The sequence below is a fragment of the Parasteatoda tepidariorum genome, chromosome 3 (genome assembly GCF_043381705.1).
Source record: "Parasteatoda tepidariorum isolate YZ-2023 chromosome 3, CAS_Ptep_4.0, whole genome shotgun sequence".
Lineage (NCBI taxonomy): Eukaryota > Metazoa > Arthropoda > Arachnida > Araneae > Theridiidae > Parasteatoda > Parasteatoda tepidariorum.
Genome location: NC_092206.1, coordinates 78,608,611 through 78,621,402, shown reverse-complemented (window position 1 = coordinate 78,621,402; position 12,792 = coordinate 78,608,611). Strand labels below are relative to the sequence as shown.

Sequence of the window (12,792 nt, the reverse complement as noted above, 5' to 3'; positions counted from 1 at the left end):
TTTTTTTTCGGCTTGGGAAACCTAAATAATCAACTTTCTTTCGACGGAACCCTGACCAAATTAATAAAGTTTATTAAGGTATTAATGAATGTTATAACCTATAAAAGACTGTTTTTAAAATGCTTAATTTGAGGAATGAAAATTTTTTATCGTTTCCTATCGTATTATGAATAATCTTAAACTAGATTTTATGTCCTATAGTTAAATTTACTGCCCTTGTGCTGTATCGAGTATAGTTATGAATTTATTTTTGTTATATATAAGTTCAAATTGAAAAAAATAAACCTAGTTATGGATTACTTCGAGACAACAACTTAAAAAAACTGCCATAAACGTTGAAAATTGGTATTAAGGAAACTTTATTAAAGAATTTTATCGTTTTGTTTTGATTTGAAAAGCGCGCTAGGAAACACTAATATAATATTTTACAACGGCTTGCTGTTTTCATAATTTATTTAATATACTGTTATTGGAAATATCATGTTCTTTTTTAATAAAATAACATTTTTATTCCATTGTCACTTGAAATAATTTCATAAATTTAAACGAAACATTAAATAAATTTTGAATTATAGATTGTATCTAAATATAATCAGAGGTCTTAAAATTCATCATAGGTAGTAAAAAGTACTAACTCACGGAACCCCTTCAACTCTTCCGAGGAACCATGTAGTTCCGAGGAAGAGTTTTGAACAGCTGCTCTGAGATATCATAACCATTCGGGAACCGCTTCTCTAAGATATCATGAAAAAATTATCACTTTTACCAAATTTATCACATATTTTAAAACCACATTTTATTGTTAATTTTACTACAATCATTACCGATGCGCTACGGTAAATAAGCACTACCGAGTTTTTTGGTGTCCCCATAGAGCCAGAAACACGGTAAATTTTACCATTATCTTTTCTCAATAAATTGGCCATACTTTTTTCTCTGTGTATACTAAATGAGCCATCAATACCTACCGTATTGACATTCATTAAACTTATATGTGGTAAAACAATTTACTTACTCACAAAAAGATAGCAAAGAAAGAAAGAAAGTAAAGAAAGAAAGAAACTATACTACCGATATCTATACCTGTGAACTCTCAATTTGGCATTAAGGCAACTTGGCAGACAACCTGTAAAAATATCATAGAATTTGAGAAAAATCACTAAAGTTTCGTTAGAAAATTTGTTCTATTTTCCTGTTGCATTTTTCTCCTTGATATGTTTATTATACTTATTCTTTTATTGCGTTTTATAAGAGCATAAACACGAAAATTTCGCTTTGGAGTTTGCAAGATTTTGAAAGAAACAGGAATTTTAACCAGGCTGTATCACTTTTAGGATGATTCATTACTTAAATGATCTAGTAACCTGAAGTTTATGCAGATGCAAGTATATTTCAAGCTGACTGTTCAATACCTCAGAAATATAGCGCCAACTTGGCATCTTTGTCTCAGCATCCTCGCCACCGTTTGTTGTAACCCTAATCAGTTGAAAATTAGTTGTTGATCTTATAGCATGAGCGTGCTCGTAGCACAAATCATAATAAAAATCTTTAATACAGTCCATTCTATTTTAATCATTTGTTAACAAACGAACCAGCATAGAAATCAATTATTTAGTAACGAACACTGACGAAAACAATTTTTGTCAAAAAGAAGAATTTGAACAGGGAAAAAATCACCATTCGTCCAGAATCTACAAAATTTTGAGCCAAAAATTTTAACCAGGCTCTACCACTTGAGATATGATTCATTACTTAAATTATCTAGTCAAAGAAAATTGAAACAGGTGTATTTATATATCAAGCATACATAATTTTTTAATTCACGTTGCAATTTTTCTTAGATACTATAACAACACTTTTTATTTGGCTGAAGAATTTTTAAATGTCAGAGCAAAATCTTTTGCTGTTATCGGATACCTCTCTTTAATAGACTCAAGTTACAAACTTAAAGATGTAAGTTATGGTAATTATATGGTAAATGTACTATGGTAATTTAGTTAATGGTTTATGTAACACACTCTATTGTAATTTAATTTAATGCCAAAAGATGTTATGATACTATTATTGCAATTGGTACACTTTTTAGAATAGTCATAAACATGAAGATAGAAATACATTAGGAGACACATAATAATAGGGAAGTGAAGAAAAGATGTTGTCAATTGCTTACGAATCATTATCGAGATAAACCCGAATTAATATTATCAAAGTACATTTAAGTTATTTGTTGTTTTTTGTTAGGTACCGCCTTTCACGTTCATACTCATATAAAAAGATTTTTAACAGATATTTAACATTTAACAAATTCCCATTTGTGTAAAGATATAGCTCGAAAAGTTATCGTCAGATTTTGATATCGTCTTTTTATTTTATTTTCAATCTTTATCTATATAAAACTTTGGAATCGCCGATTTCTTCTCCAGTCTTAAGGTTTCGTAAACATTCTGGGAATATTCATTAAAAATGACATCCATAAAATACGACCTATAAAATCCCATTTTTAAATTCAGGTACATATGATATCTAAAAAAGCCAGATCGAATATATCTTTCATAATATCGATGGAGAAAGAACCTTATTTTGATTGTTTTGTTGAGAAATTTGTGGATTAAAGGAAAAAAAATTGCTGCAAAAAAAAAGACAGTCTGTTTGAAATAACAGAGACCCAACAAAAGACACTGAAGTAAAAAATATAATGTTGATTCAAGTACAATCAGTTTACTATAGCTTAATAAGTATACTTTTTTAATTATGTTAATAGTTATGATTGTTATAATAGTTAGTATTATGTTAATGATTTTTCCGTTGAATAAAACTTTGATTAGATTACTAGTTAAAAGGATTTCATGTGCAGATTAGTTACAACACCTTCAGTTTAATCGTGGTTTTGATGTCTTTTACATTTACATAATGCATAATATCACAAAATTGTAAATTATTATTGATTTGATAGGAAAAAAAAGTTATTGATCCTATTAACGGTTAAATCAATACACAAATTTATACCTACTTAGGGTTATTTTTATATTTTTGAGTGAGATTTCATTATTACACTCCACATATGGAAAATATAAAATGTGTGTACTAAGAAAAATATTAATATCGATTTCATAGAGAAGAATAAAATGCGTTTCACTTGTTGCTTGACAATTAAACACAGTACCTAAATCCCACTTACCTTTTGAGATTACCAATAGAGTGTAAAAAAAAGAGTTTGAAAACGATCTCGAGAAATGTATATCAGATCGAAAAGTGAAATTAGGCATATTCCATATTCTTTAAAAGCTATCCAATGATAACAAACTGAGGCTCAGCGAGGTTAAAGTTAAAATTCTTAAATATAAACCTTTATTTTTTATTAAAGGTATTACTGATTCGGATTCACCAGAAAAAAGTAACCCTATTTGAGTGACAGGCTTATGTATTTTGCTTCACAGATGGTGGCATAAACAAGAAAATCAAAAAAAGGTACAGACTATTTAAAAAGGTGTTAACTCGGGGCCCATCAGATTATAAATGAAATGATAAAAAGTAAAACTAAAAATGTAACAAGAATTTTTTTTCGAAAAAAAATTTTTAAAAAATTCAAAGTGTCTATTTTTAAGGCAGGTATTAATGAAATGAAAAATGTTCCTGCATTTTCTCAAAGAAAGAAAAATAATAACAATAAATAAGTAAGTAAATAGATAAAAAAAAAATCGATAAAAATTTTTTTTGAACGTAACGCATGAACCTAGAAGCAAAATGCATAAGCAATGTTACTTTATTCTGGAGAATCCAAATCTGCAATAAAAAACAGTGGTTCATATTCAGGATTTAAGAGTTAGATCCTTGTCAACAGTAGATGGGGTGATAGCTTTTAAAATATATTCAAGGAGACTATTTTCACATTTTTGATCCGATATATATATATATATATAATAAATAAATAGAAGAAAACACGAGGAAAAGATTATATCTTTTTTTTCCGGTTTTTTAAATAAAATTTCATCCTTTTTTCTTTTTTTCTTCTTTTTTTTTAAACTGTTGTTTGTTATTTTTTTACTTATTATTTCCCCCCCTTTTTCTTCATATGTCTATTATTTTTCTATATTTTTCTTTGTTTTATTCTTCATTTTGAACTTATATATATATAATATATATATATAAGACTACAAACATAATGTCATTTAAAATTATCATAAAGTAGAATTAGAAAGTTTAAGAGATTGTACTGAAGTAGATCCCATTGCACGTAAATTACATTTGTAGTTATCGGGGGATTAAAAAATTAAACAATGATAGCTAACACATCAGTCATTTTATTGAAGTATTTTGATAATATCCAGCTTTTAATAAATACTACATTAGTAAAAGTAATTGAAAATTTAAGTAAATCAAATGAAAAATTAACTAATTTCTAAATCCGAACTATCACATGAAATTTAAGATCATAGAAAAAGTTTTTTTTAAATTTCAGTTTAAAAATTTTTATTTATATATTCTTTTTATATATTTTTTTTTATTTATATAGGCATGAAATAAATTTCCTTCAAACTTATCCGGTATAATATTTGTCCGATAGAAAATTACACAATTTTTATAATTGTTTTGTAAAAACTTTATAATACCCACCAGAAAAAAAATAATATGTATTGTATTTAATTTAATACAAGTATGAAGAGAAAAATGAANCTTATCCTGTATAATATTTGTCCGATAGAAAATTATACAATTTTTATAATTGTTTTGTAAAAACTTTATAATACCCACCAGAAAAAGAAGTATTCTACTCTAGTGTTGTAAATTAGACTTATTAATTTATTAGGTTTAATGTTGTAATGTTTATGATACTGTATTACCTAATCTCGGACGGTCTGTTAGAAAAAGAATTTAAGAATGGAAAAAGATTTAGTGCTGTCACTTAAATAAGCCTAAAACAAAGCATAGTGCTGCCATCTGTCTTATATAATACCAAACAATCTCTGAAAATTTTTATTCCGTTGGTTCTTACTAATTTTGTCACTAGATGGCAGCACTACATAATGTATTAAATTTATGAAGAATTCTGTTAAATGCACTTAAATCAGTAGCATTGAATCATAGCGTTCATTATTAATAAACCGCATTTAAACATATCTTATTATATCATTTAAACATATCTTAATAAAGTGAAAAGTTTTATTTATGATAAAAGTAAAAATATAATATATTAAACATCTTTCTATATTTTAATATTGTATCATATTTTCAGAACTCTCACAACATAGCTCTGACTATAAAATAGTAATAAAACAGAATATATGTTTGAGAGTACGTTAGTTCTTCATGCTGCAGTAGCATTCAAAATGTTAGTTGCTTATAAATAATCTATTTCAAATTTGATATTAGCATTTATTCAGGCAACGTAATTGAAGACATAACAATTTACTTTACCACAAGATTTAATTTAGCATAAATTTAGAAACATAAAGATTTTAATATTTGACTACTTCACCCGTGTTCGTATAGTGTTTGGTACATTTACTTTTTTACGATTGAACTGTGAAGATACACATGCTAATGAAATTTTAGCAATCGGTACGTGCATTTGCAATCGGCGCTGCATTTCATCATAATTAAAGATGTTTTTATGAATAATACTGAATACTTTGATTTTAAAAAAATTACTGAGTTTTACGAAAGTAAATTTTATTTTATTTTTAATAAATGAATGAAAAATAAATATGATTTTTCGTACATTTACAAGAATTAGAAAGTATATTGTTACCTCATACCAATATATATTTTTGACAGATTGTAAAAAGGAGAGAGAGGTAGAGAAATTGCTCGAAATAAAGTTTTAACAATAAGTTTTTATTAACAAAATATGAAAGTAACATTGTTATTTAAATCATTCTAAACTTCTCAGAAAAAAAGATGGGCGCTGAAACTCATGTGATGTCTATATGAGACTAAAGGTACGAGAGCTAAAATTGTACTGCATTAAACTTAAATACCATTTGATGTTATAAATAAAATCAAAATGTGTTTTAGTTTTCTCTTAAAATATTGCAGATAAAAGATTCAAGTTTCTTGCATTTGTCTCATGGTTAACTCGAGCATAAATATAAATTATCTCCTTTTTTAACGTATGCACAAGGCTAATACAGTGCTACATGTAATGTTATACTAATGATAAATTACACGTCATATACTTGCTTATGATTACGTACCTACGTTCACGTACATAATTACGAATAATCTCCTTATTTAACCTACCCACGCGACTATACAGTGCTTTATATCACGTTATACTTATGCTTAATTATGCGTTACATACTTACTCATAATTAATTATGCGTGCGTATTAATATGGAATGCAAACGAAACCCTTCGGTCCCAAAGCCAAGAATTTAAAACCAAAAGTGATGGTTCCCAACGTACAGTTTTCCCAACGAACAGCATGGAAAAATATCCATAGTTGGCTATTTATCGAAAGTTAAAATACTCAAAAACAAAACCAACACCGCATAAATAACATAAAAATTTAAATAATTTGGTAAAACATAATCGCCTAAAAAACCATGCGAATTAATAACTGTAACTGTACCCTGTAACTAAAACTTCTTTGTGGTTAGAGAAATAAAGTAATTAAAAATAGATTTTGGTGTTTGATGTAGTCACGACTGAAAAATAATGAGTTATACCCCATGCAGCAGAAAAAAGTAAAATTTACGTGAAAATAAAGTTATAATGCCATTAGGCAGTGTTTCCCAAACTTATGACTTTGGTGTACCCTTTCTAAATTTTTCGCAACGCTGTGTACCACTAATAAAAAAATGAATGTATTTTTTAAAAAATATTTTTCTTTTTTCTTTTTTGGTACTAAGTTTTGTTAATAAGATTATTTGCAACAGTGAGAAGGATGATATTGTTTTTGCTGTGATAACAGTTCGTCGTAATTCGGTTCTCTTGTGGTCAGTTTTAGTCTCAGAAGCGATTCCACGTCCAATAATTTTTTTTTTCCGACCTAATGTCCAGGAATGCTGAAAAAGCGACTTCACATAAATATGAAGTCGGAAAAGACAAAATATAATTCACTACCTTTTCTGTTAAGACTGGATACATATTTTGCATTTGCAACCAGAATGATGATAAAGTACACTCCTCATGTTTATTTTTCTAGAATCCGTCAGAAGACAAACCTTCATTATAAAAAAAATCACACTGGCTGTTGACACCACTAATAATTAGCTGTTAACTCTGCAAAGGATAACCAATAGAAAAATACGTAATCGTAAATTTTCATGGTTAGCTTTTTTTTTAAATAAATTTTTTTAATTTTTTGTTTGTGGCAAGATATTTCGCCTAAGAACGCGTACCCCCAGCGAAACTGTTCCCGTACCCCTAGGGGTACGAGTACCACACTTTGGGAAAGACTGCAAGACTACAAGCATTTTAAAGTTTCAAGCTTACGTTTATTATTGGATTGAAGTGGTAGTTTCAAATCCGTTAAATAAACGTTAAAATTTCGTTGCTTTTTGCCATAAAAATGACCCGTTTTTACCCTTATTTAGACTATATTGAATTTTGTAGTCAATATTTCCCTTAATTGTATGAAAGTTTGTTTCTTTTTATACTATATAACAATAATAATATATTGTTAAATAAATTAAATTAGAAAGAGTTCTTTTCATTATTATCTAGTATTGATTTATTTTATTTTATTTCGTTTATTTATTTTTTATTGATTCTAATATTAAGTCAAGCTCGAGTTTTATGAATGAAGCCTTAGAGAGAAAAAAATAAATGCTTCCACAACAATGGATTTGAATGATTTAAAGCCAAAAAGGTGAAAAACGCTAAAAATTGCAATAACTTTCAAACACATTAGAAATTTGAAGTAAAAAAAAAAAAAAGCTCGCAATGCGTTTATGATTAAAATTAATTGGTCCGCATAGTACTTTTTAAAGTAAGTTTAAAATTTAACGATTCACGAATTAATTATCGATTGTTAAATTTCTTTATTTGGTCTTTGTCCAATTATTTCTTTCTAAAAAAAAAAACTGTGCAATTTCATGTCTTAAGTTTACTTTAAAGAAAACAACCAGTCATAGCAACAGTATAGTTTCGTGTCTGTGAACAATAATTTTAATTTATTTCAGGATTATATTTGTGACAACGTTCATGAACTTTGCTTTGATAAAATGTACTGCCGTGACCAGGATTCGAACCTGGGTTATTGCGGCCACAACGCAATGTACTAACCACTATACGATCACGGCTTCAGTGTGTGAGGTGTTCTCTAAGAAAATATTTAAATAATTTGTATAACTATTAAAGAGAGGAAGAAGTCGCTTTGCACGCTCTACTAATTATAAAAATTATTTTATTTTGGATAATAGAGGGCAGCACTACCGTAAAATTTTCGAAATAAATACTTCGCCATGTAATTTGTGTCCGAATTATAGAACCATAGAAATATTATTCTTCCTTAAATCGTTTTTTCTTCTTTTTTTCTTTTTCCTTGTTTTAATTTGTATGTAATAATGTTATGTTTCTAAAGATGTTCTTGTCTACGCAATTCCAGTAACATATGGAATCGGTCTACATTTCAATTATAAGTTGAAAGTATTTTATTTACCAAATTTTTTTTATATAAGTGAATAAAAAAAAAACTTTATTGTTTGTGCTTTCAAAAGTAAACTATACTTTGAATATGATTTACCTTTTTAAATTCAACACATTTTCAAAAAGCACTTACATTTGTCTTCTCAATATTTTGACTGATGAATTTTAAATGTAAAAAATCTATGAATTTTAAATATTTATTTAATTTTATTTAAAGTACAGTTAGTACGCTAGAGATTTTATTTTAAATGGAAGATCTTAAAAGAAAATAAATAAAAATAATGAAAGTACAATCAGTCAATAAAGGGATAACAGTGTTTCATAACTTATTCGCAACTGAGCCGAGAGAACTATGGTAATGTTATCGAGTAGTTGCTCTCTTATTATCACACGAGACGGGTATTTAGAAATGTAAAGTACTTTTAAGAAACTACTTCCTTATTGTTTTTCAATAGTAATCAAAAAAAGTATGTTTAAACAAAAATTATGTTAAAAAAAAAGCAACATTTGCGAACATTTCTAACATTTAAATTAATTCGGTAATTCAAGTACACTTCCCTACATTAATGGAAGAGGCACTTTCACGTTTTGACGTATTTTTTTTTAATTTTTTTATTTCGCAACAAATACTAGAAATGATATTTTGTGACTTTAAAGTTATTTAGTTCAAGCAATTTTTCATACTTTGTTATAAGGTTAAGAGCTTTTAGTGATTTTAGGGGCTGACGATAAATTACGAAAGGGAACATGCATCATGATACACCCTATGCCAAAAACTCAGGCAATAAGTTTGTAACTTCCGTCAACTACTTTAACTGTTATTTGCAACAACTGCATATAGTTCAGTAATTCTGGCTTAAATATTCATAGAGATATGGATATTTTTATTAAAAAAAAAACTTTTTTTATTTATTTTTTTTATTGCTATAGCTTTAAAAATATTCAGTAAAATTAAAAAAATTTTTGGAGCGTTTTAAAATTAAATACAAATTCTATTTTGTTAAAATTTGATAAAGGCTCACTTGAAACTATGCAATATTTGAATATTTAAAGTAATTCCTTTGCACTGCGCATACTCGAGAATTTTTAAAATTTTTTAGATGCACAGTATAAAAGAAGCACTATATGTACTCATATCTTGCGTAGATTTAAGCGAAATTTTTCAAATTTCAAAGCAAAATATTTGTACTTAATTTTAAATTTCTCCATAAATTTTATTTAAAAAAATTAAGACAAAAAAATTAGTTTTTCATAAAAATGTCCTTATTTCGATAAATATTTAAGCTAGGCTTACAAAATTTTAAAATCGCATGAACTAAACAACTCTACAATTACAAAATAATTTTATAAGTTTTTCTTCCGAAATTTATAATTTTGTCAAAAAATAAAAATATCTCTTCCATTACTGTATATTGATAGTGCCCTTTAGTATCTTAACGTTTTGAGATTACTTTAAAAAGTAGTATTGGCGTGACAAATTTCAAGCCTGCGTCTTTGTTATCTCAATGCAAAGCATAAACCACAATAATCATAGCTTGATATCATTGCCAATAAGAAATCTGAATAGAAATTTTTATTTTACAATTTCATTTGACTTATTTACAATTTTTTATCAAACCTTTAAACATAGATGGCAGCACTACATTAATTATTTAATTTCAAAATTGTGATTTCTATTTTATAAAATGGTCTTTTTGAAGTACTGATTTTAATATGAAAAATTACTGTTTTTCATGTTCACAAACAACAATACACTTAAAATTGTATCATCAGATTCTACCATATTTAATCATTTTATATTTTTTTTAAAAATTAATAGTATTTAAGGAGGTTATTATAATTAATAGTATTAAGGTGTCGAATTCTAAATTCTATATATTTAATATAATTAACTTTATTATAGCTGCTTCATGCATTCCTAACCGCATAAATTTCATAATTCTTGCTTAAATATTTATAGAGATATGGACTTTTTTTATAAAAAAATTTTTTTTTTTATTTTTTATTTTTTTATTTTTTGTTGTCTAACGTTGTTTAGCTATAGCTTTAAAAATATTCATTAAAATTAAGCAGAATTTCTGGAGCAATTTAAAATTAAATACAAAATCTTTTTTTCAAAATTTGAGAAAGGTTCGCTTAAAACTATGCAATATATGAATATTTAAAGTAATTCCTTTGTACTCTACGCATGCTTGAAAAATTTTAATTTTTTTCATAATTTTGTAGCAAATCTTATTTGGCAATTAATAGAAAAAAAAGTCTTATTTGAATATCTTAGAGAATGTAAAAAGTTTCAAGCAAATACCTGTGTAATTTTTGTACTTTTTAAAATAAAGCTCAAAGTGATTAGGGGTTTTCCACAAATCTTATTTTGTTGCACTGTGTGCACGTCAAGTTGTAGGTCAAGTTGTAAGGTACTGTCATTTGCTATTCTGCAAAACAAAATTTGTGTAAAACCCCTTAGTTCCTTGACTTTCAATTTGAAAAAAAACAAAAACTACATAGAAAATTACTCGAAACAATTTACTTTTTTAAGATATTCAAATAATAATTTTTCATTACTTTCCAAATACGGTTCTCTACAAAATTATGGGGAGAAACACTTTTAGTACCCAGATCTTGATTAGTTTTAAGAGAACTTTTTCAAATTTTAAAACATAATTTTTGTATTCAATTTTAAATTGATCCATAATTTTTTTAGAACAGACAAAAAAAATTAGTTTTCTTAAATTTTTGCATATCTGGATAAATATTTATGCTAGGATTACAAAATTTAAAAAATCACATGAACTAAGCAATTATATATTAAACCTCTGAGCTTTCTTCAAAAATTTTAAAAATTTTCAAAAACTGAAAATACCTCTTCCATTACTGTAGGGCAGAGTAGCAGCATTTTAGTATCTTAATGTTTTGATATTACTTTAAAAAGCATTATTGCCGTGACGGGATTCAAGCTTGCGTCATTGTTACCTCAATGTAATGTATAAATCACAATGATCACGGTTTGATTTCATTGCTAATAATCAATACGACTAAAATTTTTTTTAAAAATACGGTGTTAGTGACAAAATTTCTCAAAACAAACTTTAAATATATATGGCAGCACTACATTTATTCTTTTATTTAAAAGTCCCATTCTACAAAATGGACTTTTTGAAGAACTAATTTAATTTTAAAAATTATTGTTTTTCATGTTCAATTTTAAAAAAGTTTCAACAATTCACTTAAAATTGTATCATAAGATTCAACCATATTTAATCATTGTAATATTTTTTTTAAAAATTAATAGTGTTTAAGGAAGTGTCAAATTATAAATTCTATAATATTTAGAAAAATTAACTTTATTATTGTTGCTTTATAAATTTCAAATTTATTTGCTTATATATTTTTACTTGAAAACTTACTGCATTGTACTTTCAAATTGATCAAAAGATGAAAGATGTTAATATTTCAAGATTTTAAATAATCCATAATGAAACAAAAGTGGAAATATAGAATTTAAAAAAAAAATTTATATAAAGACAAACTTCGAACTGTTGACGGTAAGAATCTAGAGCCTAAAACCCACGTAAGACTTGCAAAATAGTTAATAGACTATATACTTTTAAAATAGTTAATAAACGACATATATCGAATATTGCCTCTTCATTGTAGTGGTTAAACGAGAGACTTCCTATATGACTCATAAAACTCTGTCTTTGATCATTCACAATTTTACACTAGCCAATGAGTCCCGGGCTGAAATGGAAGCCTCCCGGATTTTACAACATGAATACCTCTTCCTACACGGATGTACAATGGAATTCCAAAGTGTTTCATTCCATTGTATGTGGACAATATTGTATTTACTCAAATACTGTCAAAGCTATTCTATGTATCATATTTCAAATCAATTATATGAAAAAAATGGTGTTATACTTGTGGTTTATATTAATGTTATATTTGTGTTATATATATGTGTTATATATATTGTGTTATATATACATGTGTTATATATTTGCGTTATATATATGTGGTTCATATTTGTGCTTAGAAAAAAATAAAAAGTATGAAACTAAATCTAGTGTCTTTCATGTCATTACTATAAAATTTTACATTTAAATATTGTTAGGCAGAAAATATTGTAACATTTTTATTTCTATTCGACGAAAAATTTTTTTCAGAAAATATTTTTATTTTCGTAAGCATGTTTCAAACTTT

General features: G+C 26.5%; 1 protein-coding gene and 1 non-coding gene across 4 annotated transcripts in view; both read right to left on the bottom strand.

Moving 5' to 3' along the window:
• The window catches only part of LOC107453740 (GATA zinc finger domain-containing protein 13-like), a 67,986-nt gene that overhangs the window by 38,624 nt on the left and 16,570 nt on the right, over window positions 1-12,792 (bottom strand). Inside the window, exon 2 of one of the 3 annotated variants that reach the window (XM_071178878.1) lies at window positions 1,084-1,126. The exons of the other annotated variants lie outside the window; for them this stretch is intronic. The gene's annotated coding sequence lies outside the window, so the exon portion shown is untranslated. The remainder of the gene's footprint in view (window positions 1-1,083; window positions 1,127-12,792) is intronic. 3 annotated transcript variants of the gene reach the window in all.
• On the bottom strand, window positions 8,175-8,246 carry TRNAH-GUG (transfer RNA histidin (anticodon GUG)). Its single transcript has one exon. It is a non-coding gene; the product is annotated as a tRNA-His (tRNA).